This window comes from Nyctibius grandis, chromosome 2 (genome assembly GCF_013368605.1).
Source record: "Nyctibius grandis isolate bNycGra1 chromosome 2, bNycGra1.pri, whole genome shotgun sequence".
Lineage (NCBI taxonomy): Eukaryota > Metazoa > Chordata > Aves > Nyctibiiformes > Nyctibiidae > Nyctibius > Nyctibius grandis.
This window is the reverse complement of record NC_090659.1, coordinates 35,220,429-35,233,264: the sequence shown is the minus strand read 5'-3', so window position 1 is coordinate 35,233,264 and position 12,836 is coordinate 35,220,429.

The window sequence follows — 12,836 nt, the reverse complement described above, 5'->3', positions numbered from 1 at the left end:
TTCACAGGGTCACGGAGCTGTAGCATGAAGCAGTTCATTAGCAACCTTACAGATCTCAGTAACAGCTAAAGAGCTGATGGTTTCTCCAGTGAGAACCACTTGGAGAAGTCTAGAGCCAATCACTGTCTTCAAGGAAAATATTTTCCTGCATATCATGTCTTGTCTCCAGACAAAATATCGTTATATCATCATTAGCCTGAAGAATTTGGAAAGAATTCCCATAGTAAGAAATATTTTAGGCTTATAACATAGGTGTGACCAGGCCTATCTATTGACAAATTTATTTCTCAGATAGTTTTTCCTGGTTCCTAGAAGATGCTCAGGCTGTTTGGGACAGTGCTACTTGGCACAAGTCACAGCTGTGCTGGGTACCATGCTAACAAGTCAAGAATATATTTGGTCATGGTGCAGTCCACATTTTTTGGTCAGCCTAGAGAGACCACATGAATGATAGATACATTGCAACTGCTGCCTGTGACATTGATCAATACCAACAGCCTAGCCACTGTTAACGCTCTGTAGGTGTCCTCGGGCAGGTCTAAAGTCTCCACTTCCTACTCAACAAGGCTCTCGTCTTCAACCCATGACTGCCTTCCAGTGCTGTTGTCACACTTTCTCCCTCAGCACAGACGAGTCTGCTACTCCCCTGATGTGTCTGTACCAGTATTCTTTCCCAAAACATAGACTAATTTAGGAAAGGAGGTCACCTGGTCCACACACCACACCACCATCACGTCCTGCTTAACTACGGTCAGTGGGAAAGAACTGCAGGTAGAGATAGCCGATTTAAGACAAAAATGAAGAAAGAGGTGAGGGAACTATCAAGTATTTAAAAATTAACTACCTACCTCTCAGTCTGGGAGAACCAGGAGATGAGGCACTTGCCATAACAGCATCAGGACACAGTTCCCAGAAACAAAAGTTGTTTGATGCCAAGCCCTGCATGACTGATCCTTTGCTGTAGATGATCCCACAGGATCCCTGCGATTCCCTGTGATGCCTTGCGGCATTCCTGTACCCTGCTCTGCAAAGGGAAGTGGCAGCTGCTCCTCCCCAGGACTGCCTGGTGTTGAAAATCCTGCAGGAATCCTCTTAGCTGCAACTTCGCGTTCTCACAATCAGGCACTCTGTAGAAACTTTTTTGGCTTATTTTGTTGGTTTATTTATAAAAGATAAACACCTTATGGGAAAGACAGACAGGCAAAACACAAATCTATGTCTTTTCTCCATCTATTAAGAATAATGAAAAGCAAATAAATGCTTTGCTGGGAAAAGTAAATGTTCCAGCAGTCAAACATGATCTTATTCTGGTACTGTGTTTGTACGCTAGTTGAGACCCAAAATGAGGAATGTATTCCTGTATTTCTCTCTTCTTCCATATTTATGCATAATGTATTTAAGATAGGGGCAATGCAGTCACAGGAAAAAGCAGAAATTGCTCTTGTAAAAACATCAGTAGTCGTGGAATTTCAGACCCTGAAGAGAGGGATGATCTTTTCAATACCATAAACCAGCACATTCCTCAGTGGCAATGTATTTCTAGCATCACTAAAATACTGCATGTTCTTCCCACAGTTATTTTCTTCTGCATCTGTACACCTTGTTTTCTGTAGCCATTTCACTGTGAATGCAAAGACAGTCACGTACCAGCTGCACATTGAGAGGGAAACAATCCACAAAAGCCTTGTGTCACTCTGATCTTGTTGCTGCAATTTTAGGAAGAGGAGGTGGTCAGTTTGTTTGCTTTATAACATGCACGAAAAGACTACAACTATGAGCTACAGCCTGTTAGATTTTCTACAACATCCCAACACCAGAAGGAAGTGAATAATGCAAAGAAATATATAGAATAGCTTCTTCATTATAGATGGGAGGTGTGCTGAGGACTATTTGCTGGTCAGTAATCAATAACCTGAAGAAGTGGTTGACCAAGACGTTTATTTGCACATTTCACAGAAGTGCCAGGGCTTGTTAGAGACCACTGCAATGGAGAGTTTGATCAACTCTGGCGTTAGAGGAAAATGCTGCCCATTGTTTGTAAACGTATGACCAAAAGCCCATTCAAGTTGCTGTAATATCTGGTGCAGCTCTGATATTGTACTCTAGGTAGCTGATAATCACATTGCTTCAAAAGTTATTACCAGGAGTTATCTGTAGAGCTAGAGACGGAAAACTTCTATTATGTGTCTTCAGAGGGCAGTTACAACAACCTGATGCAAATATGCTTGCCCTTCTTTCTTTCCCTTTACAAGACCACCCTCAGTAACACTCCTTTTTCTCCCCATTTCATTTTCCAGACATCCTTAAAGCCTCTTTTGTTTGTTCCAATAAACTCAGAAGCATCTTTATCTTGATCTGAGGGCTGCCTCTCTTTGTGAACTGTTCCAATTGAACATCCCATTAAACTAGTCCATTAGTCCTTCTTGAAGCAATATCCCCTGTACACACAATTTTGTTGTAGCTGTGCAAAGAGGCCACAGTCTCAGCCCAGCAGCTAAGGGGAAGCTGGCTGACTTTCTTTCTCACCATAAGCACGTATTGGCAACACCACTAAATTCTTCACATCATCCATAACATGTATGGTATTTGGGGGTTCTCAGCATAATTTCTCAATGCAACTTCTCACGGTAACAGCCTGTCTCTTGAAGATGACTACTACTGCACTATTTGCTTTCTGGATAGGAAATAAACCTACTTGAATCGTAAGGAGAAAGAATTAAAATACACCTAAGAAAATTATTTTTGTTTAAGTAGGTAGCACCAATTGTGTGAGTTTCCATGCATAGATACTGTCTAATACACACACGCAGGGGGCAGCTTTAGTAAGTTGAAGAAAAGAACGTCACTGTTCCAGAAACTGCAGTAAAGTCCTAAAAAGTATGGAATGCCACCAGTTTCTTTCTCTCCTGATTTCAGTCACAGGTCCTATAATACTGATTTTGTCCCTACACTTCCAGTTACTGTAGATGGTGGGTGACTAGGATTTCACAACGATTTATGCTAGAATGTGTTGAGACAAATCTGTAAAAGTAAATTGAGTGCATTCATTTAAGTCTCAAACATCAAAGCAACTAAGATGAACCTTAAGCATATTGCTCCTCAAAAACTAATTTTAAAGCCAGTCTCATATTTTTGATCATTCTGAGCTGTAGGTAACAAAAATCATTCTCTCTTCGTCTAACCTTCAGCCTTGCTCACTATCCTTCCTATGTGCTGAATGAGAAAGGAGACCAGGAGATCAATTACTTAAAATCTGTTGTAAAATGGCTGCATGCATTTTATAAGATTCTTAGTTGTTATGGAGGATGATCAGTACAGATATATATCATGTAGTGGGGATGTAGCAGAAAGATTAATTCTTGAAAGTAATTCAGCCTGACGGATAAGGTACATATGTAGATACTGCCAATATATCAAACAGTATCCTGCAGAGTAAGATAGACAAGGCTGTTTGCACACCCATGAGCAATACCTACTTCTAACCTGGCTGAAGCAGCGAAGAAGACACTACATCCAAATAATGCTGTAATTGCTTTCTCCAGTCCCACCTTCCTTCAAAGAGATTAGCAAAGCACAGTTCAGACTGAGGTCTGAACAGGGTTTTGACCCCTTCCAGCTCAACTGTTGCCAGTTTCGCTTTGTCAAAGATCTCTCTTTAAAATGTGCTCTTCTGGACTGATATAGTCCAGCTCCCGTGCTCCCTATAAACCAGGGAAGTTTGAGAATCCTTTTAAATTTAGAAATCCCACAATGCAAATGTCACTCTAACTGATTTTTTGAAGCCTTATTATTTTTTTTCTTGGGATTCTTAGTGTCTTTGCACTGCCATGCATTTCATGCTGTCATAACAGATAGGTAGTTAAAAGGAAGGCCAACTGTTTTTTTTTAAAAAAAGGAGGTGGGGAAGGGAACCACATTGCAAAGTAACTACAAATGGGGTACTGCTGTAGAATCAGTTTTCGAGACACAGGAGCAAGGGAATAAATCAAATAACTCAGACTGTCCAAGGCAATATGACGGAGCGTGGAATTTTTGGCATGTAACAGTCTCATGATGAATGAAAACACAAACAAAAATCAATGGCTGAGTTGCTCAAAGAACAAATTTTCCCTAGCAGTAAAAAGACTTGAATACTGGCTGCCAGCCTAATTTCATTAGGAAATGCATTCCAATTAATGGAAGCTCTGCAAACAAGAGATAATTACTAAGGCAAGACAGAGGAAAGGCCTCACATCCTTCCAGCTTCTCTTCTTTGGTTGCAGCTTGCCCTTCTCTCCTTCCAATTCATTCAAGGTGTGGGTTGTTTGGTTTCTGCAAGTGTATTTCCCAAACCTCCTCTGCCATTCCTGCTGCACAGGACTCTCCTTGCCTGCTCCTGACATTGGCCTCATGTCCCCCCACACACTGTAGGCTGTGAAGTTTCCCATGCTGGGGAGGGATGTGTTTGTTCTCACATCTCGGTGTCTGAACGCCAGTTGTGCCATTATTCCTGTGCTACTTGTTTATATTCATTTTGATGCTACACTTCCTGTGCCAAATTAAATACTGGCACAGACAGGTGCCTGAAATCAAAGTTGTGCCTGCTTATGCTCTGGTGGATTTAGTTTTTCATTTCCATGATTTCATTTCCCAGGAGAAAAGCAATTATGTAACCTCGGCAGAAACAGATGCCAACAATATTAAACCCTCGCAACTGCACTCCTTTCACCCAAGGGCTTCTTTCAATGGGAGGATGGAAAGTTTCTTAAAACCAAACAAGCAACATGAACCTTTTGTTTTAACAGACGTGCTTCCTTATTCTATCTGCACGTAGGCAGAAACTTGAGACATTTTGCCTCCCTCGCGTCATCCCCTTGAACACTGTGCACTTACAAAATGGCTTTGCCACATCTCTCTCACAATCAATATCGACCTTGACCCAGAGGATATTGGGCAGTCCATCGTGATGGCTTGCAAAGTAGCGCCTTCTGCAGAGCCCAGCGGTGAGGATGGGTCATCCCCGAAGTCCCACCACTGCGCACCAGAGGATGCTACTGCCAGGGACAAGGATGCTTTGCAGGAGCTGCATCTCGCTTGGGTTTTTTTGCCCTGAAGCTCTGTGGAAAAAAGTTCAGTTACATCCGTCCATACAACAAATAAATCCCAAGTGACTGCAACTCCATTCTCTTGCTCTCTCTTTAATGTCCAGCACAAGATAAGTGTCTGCTGTCCCAGTGACTGCAATGCCAGCTCACGTGGGCCAGCATCAGGGCCACCACTGAGCTCCGACATCCAGCTGCAGCAGACGAGGGCTCAGCACTAACAGTCTTACCCAGTGAGGGTGCCGCCAGCGCCGGGCTCCCTGCCATCTTCTGGGCTGTCGCTAGTTAGCTTGGGTATGGAAACATATGGGCAAAGTCTACATAAACCAAACCAACAGCAACAAAAGCATAGAGGCAACCCTACTGCTTCTGGAGACCTAAATCTCAGTGGGTCACCCACTTAATCATCGGTTTACATTTAACCTACTTCTCTGAAAACTTCAAGTGTCTGTCCGCAGCCCCCACATGGCATTACATACTTACAATAGCTTCATCAAGAGACAAAAAAAAAGGAAGAGTAAGCAGAGAAAAAGCACTGGGTTTGTGGCAAGGGATAAAAGCCTAATTTACCAAAGCTAACAGCTTGAGTCACTGATTAAAAAATAAAAACAGACAAAAAAATCAGACTATATCACAAAAAGCAGTAGTAGTACATTAACTATGGTGAAGCCAGATGATGTCTGTTTCCAGAGGCTGATCAACTCACTACGTGCATTTTAGACAAGGCGTGGTATTTCCAGCTCTGTAGTTCTGAAGTGCTGGGTCAGACATGTAATGTATCTTTCTCTCCCATTGTGGTGATAGGAGATCATCATTTTAAAGGTCTTCCCTGGCATGGCTGCCAAGCTGTTTGTCTGAGCTGCAGTGGTATTTTTGGAGACAAAGACTTGGACGTGGTGCGGGACAGGTGGCCTGGCAGCAGTGGTAGGAAGCTATCAAACCACGCAGTGTACATTTCAAAACACAAACCAGAGGGAGAGGAGATAAATCATTTACTGTATTTAACTTAGCATATTGCTACTTTTTCTGAGTCATATAGTCTTGCGGAAGACTCCCTGGCCAGGATAAACCAACTTTGAAGGAAAGACGATGTAAAGTTTACGGACTGCCATGCATTTATGAAGCTAGTGTGCATAAACACATAGAGGCGGCAGTGAAAGCAACAAAATTAAATACGGGGAGGAACCTTTATTGCCCCATCTCCCTTCACTCTCCCTGGGTTTCAAGGACCTTCCTATGCTTCACTGGTCAAAAACAAACCTGAACCATCCTCTGAAGGGCAGCGCAAAGAGGCAGTAGCCAGCAAAAAACAACAGTACTTTGCACTCCACCTGTAGAGTCTGTCCATAGCTCTGGCGCTGGCCCTCTGTCACAGTTTAAAGCTGGGCCAGCTATTAAACCTGTGGCAGATGCCCTCTGTTATCCCCCCCCCTCCCCCCAAAGGGAAAGGGAAAGGGAAAAGGGAGAGAGACTTCCGGGTTGGAAAGTTAAAACAGTTTTAATAAACTATAATAATGAAAAAGAGTGTAATAATAATAATAGAAATAATCAAATATATACAAATATATATACAAAACCAAGATTGAGCTCCCCTGAAGTCAGCCACGTCACCACCGGCACTGCAGGGCAGGCTCCGGGAAGGCCCAGGCTGGGCCTAGCGACGGTCGAGAGCTGGATTCAGGGATGCACAGATCGGGATCGGGGGCAGCAGGAAAACAGACGGAGTCCTCCTTGGACACCGGCCATAGCAGAAAGAGCGAGACCCTCGTGATCCCCCCCCTTTATACCGAGAATGACATGTGTGGGATGGAATACCCTCGTTGGTCAATTTTGGGTCACCTGCCCTGTCTGCTTCCCACTGCAGCTGCAACCCCCCTTCGGCTCTTCACTTGTAAGCAGTGAGGAATTCAGCAGTGACCTTGGTTCCTCTAAGAATAAGTACAGCAAGAGCCTTTCTGCACAACATCCCTACCGGTACCTCAGCGATAACTACAAACTTCGAGCGTTATCAGTCCTGGAAGCAGACACTGTCTGCAAACATGCAGTTAGTTTCAGAAAGTGCAGTTAGTTAGAGGAGACTTAGCTGAAAGTAAAAATCACTGAAAGGAAAATCGGCCTGGTTTAGGCCAAATCAGGACGCCCTCCTGGGCCAAGCAAGTGCCCACCTCCTTCCAGTGGCAGGGCAGGACACCTGCCACCGTGTCACCAGATCGTTCGGCCAGAGCTTGTGCGCACCCACAGCGCAGTCAAGCTGCCGGCGGCCCCGACCAGCAGCCAGGTGCACAGAAGAACCACTGTACGTTCACGGCAGGACCAAGAGCGCGAGAAAGCTGGGGCTCAGCAGAAAATGTCTCACATAGCACCTCCGACCATTTCTTGCCCAGGCCCTGAGTACTGCTATCACAGCAACTTGTACATCCCACACCTGGCTACCCTCTTACTGAAGGTCTCCTCAGCAGCAGACAGGGAAAAGGCTTCTGATCGCATTAAAAATGTGGCCATGACTGCTCTGCAAAAGGGATCCTTCCGTTTCTGGGATACTTACAGTCTCCGACTCAGCACGTCACTAGTTATGTACTTGTCGTGTGCCAAGGGCTGTCAGGCACGTCTGGCTGGACCACATGTGGTGTGAGATTTGAAAATCACAGGCACAGTGCACCTGGTTTTCCCTCCCGCCCCAGTTCAAGTTGAAAAATTCCTAAATAGGGGGCCTCTGTGGGAAGACTGCACTGCATGGCAATTCTTTTGAAGGTAGGTAGTTTTAATCCAGTTACCAAGAGCTATACTAATTCTGTGCTCTTCATTTTAAGCTGAATTCCTTAAGAAACAGGATTGTCTGAACACTGGCACTTTTGTCCCCACACTTTTAAATGTGCAGGCTGGTTTCAGCTAAATTTGACAAAGGGGCAGGCATCACCAAGCTGCCAAAATCCAACAAGCTCCACAACAGACATGTCCAGGCAGACAAGGGAGGCCCAAATCGGTGTCCCTGTACAAGAAAAAATAATCCCATTAAAAGAACCACAATGTCAGATACTGGAGTGCTCACGGAGTGGAGAGATTTTATTGCAGCTCGGCAGTGCGTAAAGCTTCAGGCAGACCTCATCGCTAGTTAGTCACAGGGTAATGCAAATACAAGACACAACACTATATGAAAACAATCTTGTGCAGAACTGCACCCATCTCACAGAACAATTTATGAAAAAAATTAGGATGTCACACAATACTGCATGCCCTACAGCAACTGAAATTATCTTTACCAGCCAAACTTATAAAAAAAGTCATCAGTTATACTTGGTTAGACATTTTCCCCACATCCTTCACTAATTTATATTATATCCATACATTTACTGATTGTGCTCTCCCTGCCTCTCCCCCACCCATCACAGCCTGGCCCAGAACGGACACCAGAATAACCTGCTATCGTTTCCAGGGTCATCACAACAAGCATGCCCTTGCATCTCTCATTCTTTTGTTGCAAAAATACGCTGTTCCCATGCCTGGTTCTCTCTGCCATCTGAGTCAGGAGAATGATTCATCAAAAATGCTATTGTCAAATGTTTTCTATGAATTGTGTTCTGCACTGCAGTGGCTTGCTTTGCTCAGGATTCTCTGTTTATTTAGATTATTGATATTTCTCCTCAGGATTGCTTTTAAAAACCATTGAAACAAAGTCTGATTGTCTCCAAAAGGGGGCAGCCCATTTTAAGCCATTTTAAGGCTTGTTTTTAATGGGCACGAAAATGAAAGTATAAGCCACTTTGTTAGAAGACTGATGTGGAAAATTAACATCACCATAGGTGAGAACACATTCTGTCCAGAAAACCTTATGATAAGAATGGGAGATATATTATATGTAGCTATTATATAACTCAGCAACATCTAACCAGTGGGATACCAGTAAGCTCCAGGAACATACATGTACCAATACACAATTTTAAGAAATACCATTCCTTCCAGCTATATATCTATTGCTGTATTTCTCACATTTCAAGGGCAATGAGGACACAATCTTTAGAATTTGCTATCATCAGGTATCTGAGGTACAGAAGAGGAGGAAGTGTTGCTGATCTTTGGTGACAACTTTATCTTATTAATATTCTTTAGCAATTACAGGCAATTAAGAATTCTGTGTGGGTTTTAATCCCTCTGACCCTGACTGGAGTGGGAACTGAAGGTGCTGAGTGACCTAACTGAACCAAATCTGCAGACACCAAAAATAGACATCCCTGCTCATTATTTTGATGTTGAATAATATAAAAGACAAAAAGATTGTAAAAAAATGCAGAATCTAGAAACTAATAGTAGATAGTACCAGTCTAAAACTAAGGCATACGGTTTGAACAGTTAAAGCTTATGAAATAAGAAGTCCAGTACAGCAAAAGCCAAAGGATATCTGTCAGTTCTTTGAAGCTAGTATCCCTTTCTAAAGATTTAAACTTTTCAGAAGATTTTTGAAGGTTGCATGCCTGTGACAGACAATTCACTCCACAAATAGAAAGTTATTCCAGCTATTTTCAATTTCATTAGTTTTCACCAGAATAAGGAGCCATCAGATTGCTCTCCAAAAGCTTGTATTAGAGCCTCCATCATTTGCCACTGGCAGATCAAAGCCATATGACTTTCTAGCAATATAGAGAGTCAGATGCATGAATCCCTGGATCTTTTTCATGCTGGAAGTCAGACTAGAGCAATACAGTGCCTTCCCTTCTTAGTGTCTACGGAAAGTCCTCATTGCCACTTTTTCTTATGCTTAACCGGTTATTAAAACCAGGTCTTAATGAAAATGGCTTCCTAAGATAATTAATTATTCCATTAAACAACACCATCTTTAGCTTGTCAGGGAAGAATATAATTTCCTACCAAACTCCACCAATGCTATTTTTTTTGTTATAAAGACACTGAAACAGAATGTAATACGAGAAAATAATTATATCAGGCCTAAGGAATGTAAAAATGGGAAAAATCAAAAGTGATAGCATTTCCAGTGTAATGACTGTAAGGAGAACAGAAAATGGCACAAAGTATATCCATTTTCATAACAAAGGCTGCAATGAGAAAAAAAAAGTGCAAAACTAATCTGCTCCAGAAGTCTGCACTATCTGTTCCTCCATCTATTATCTATTCCAATCATGTAGACAAGAGTTTCCGTCTACAGAGCGAATCCACTCTGATAGTTAATCCTGTTGTCTTGTAGTTCTCCCTGGAGACTTGAGGATACAAAGTATTATGTCCCTGACTAGCACTGCTCAGATATAGTCTAAGAATTCCACTCATCAAATCTTTGCTGTGTGTGTATCTCCTTGAAGAACACAGAGGACGAAAACCCTGCCTCATCCACATATGGATTTCATTCCAAGCCGATGTAGCAGGAGCCCAACTTTCAGATCTGTCTTGCTCTTTTGCAGCTACTTCTACCAACACACTCCCTGCACAGCAGGAGGCTGAACCGACAGCTTCAACTCTTCCTCACGCTATCAGCTGCTTAGTGAAATGTTCTAGATCATGAACTTTTGCAAATTAAACATCAAAATGGGTTGTCTGAATTACCAAATAATCAGATCACATCTCTTTTTCTGAAAACAATGTGCCTCAACTGATACAGAAATTAAAATACAATAAGTAGGATACAGTCTTTCCCATCTGTGTAGTACTGTTGGACTATGGAATTCCCTCTGCTGTTTAAAGTACCTAGTTTCTAATTCTTCACCACATTTTGCTTTTATTTGTAGTCTGGTAAGAGCCTCTTTTTTCCTTGCAAAAATATCTCTTTTGTGATCTCATCTTTTCTTTCACCTGCCTTTTGTCACACAGACCTTTTGAGTGTGACAATGGTTGCAATTTCTTTCCATCTTTTGTAGTTTCTTCTTTGAAATTAGCATTCCAGGTTGTAGAAATAAAAAGCACCTCATATACTAACATCAGAGTGTCCATTTATTTATAGCTTGTGCATTTTATTCCTTCCCCACTAGGCATCTTCTATATTTGGGCTTTCAATTACACAAAATTTCAACACAAGCAGAACTCTTCATTACATGGTGTTCAGATCAAACAGTAAGCTGCAAAAGATCTTTTACAGACAGAGTACACTGCATTTAACATATGTGGGATATGAAAGATTTTGTATATAAACAGCTTTTTAGCCTTATGTAATATATTTCCAGAAATGTTTTTTTACAGAACTAATATCTTCTCAATGTTCTACAGACCTATATACTATTTCCTTTAAAATTATATATATGTAATTTAATATTGCAATAACCTTTAAACTTAAAGTGTTTCCAATGCAGTTAACTATTTAGCTTGTCATGTCTTTCAAAGAAATTCATCTGACAACGCGATTCCAAAATACAGATTTCAGACTACAGTATTCCTTGGTGCAGAATAGATCTTCTTATACTCACAGAAACACCACTTAAAGAGTTTAGGAGGCATTAGGAAACATTTTCTACCCAAAGGCAATCGCATTTAAAAGAAAGAAGCAAAGTGTTTTACTGATTCTGACTCAGTTACGTGGAATTACAAAACAGCAGTAGATTTTTAGTTAGTTACAGATGGAAAAGGGCTTCTGTCATATCAAGTTGTGCAGAATAGCTATTTCTTTCCCTCTGTAAGTGGGCAGTAAATTACAAGCAACTTCTCCCCGTTATCAGGCTGTCCTCAATTACCACAATCAACAATCTCACCACTTTGCTTTTTTATATCCCGCTTCTCCCTTTCTGTATCTTCTCTTCATCTTTTAAGAAGTAAGCTCTAGGCATCAAGAAAATTCATCCCTTTGTAAGCTTTTCTGCCCACAGCCACATAAGACTTTCAGTCCTAGAAAACTTCTCCAGGAATTATGTTTTCCTCAGATAATTATATTCATGTTAATACAACATTTAGCTATAAACATATATATGAACACACATACACATGGATCCATCTGTATTTACCTCTCTCTGAGCCAGCCTTGAGCTAGCAACATATGCCTCCCCGAATTAAGAGAGTGGGTTGGGGTTAAAGCTATGACAGCCAGCATGTTCTTAGATGTGAATTAGCATCATAGGAAGACACAGTTCAGCCTCTTTTTTAAAAAAAAAAAAAAGTATGCAAAATGCACTTTATTTAACACATTTCTTCAGACAGAGCGTTTGAGCAGCTGAGGAATAACTGGAACTAAAGCTCAAATGTGTCGCACTGTGACTGCCTGAGCTCCTGGGGCTCTGACCTGACATAGCCTACCTGCCACACAAGACTCCATCAATGTAGATACACTGATGGTGGGGCCCAGCCATGTCCCATGGCTATCGCAGCCCTATTGTTTTCATTCAGCTGCTTACAATCACTCATAAGTCTGTCAAGATTCATGAGCACTTCTTAAATACAATTGTGGGAACAGAAGTTCAACTTCCAAGCCGTTTTGCTCCATGACAAATAGTGCTGATCTTCAAAGCTTGGAAAAAAAGAATGTATTTATGACCTCACTGCAATTCTTTAGTACTGTGACCCTGATGTTTGTGGAAAGGGCAAAGTACCACACACTGTACATCTTGCTAATCCTTCCGGTGCTTGTGTTTAGGAGTCATCCATAAATAGCTACTGGTCATACAAAACACCCATGCACCTATGGCTGGGTGCTAAACTGCAAGCAGAAAGCTCCTAATTAGTACTTCTCTCTTGGCATGTATGTCCATTCCATTGGCATGTATTTCTTTTCCATCGAGGCTGGTCATTCAGCAGTCAAATCTGCAGCAGGCACACTGTGAGCAGATG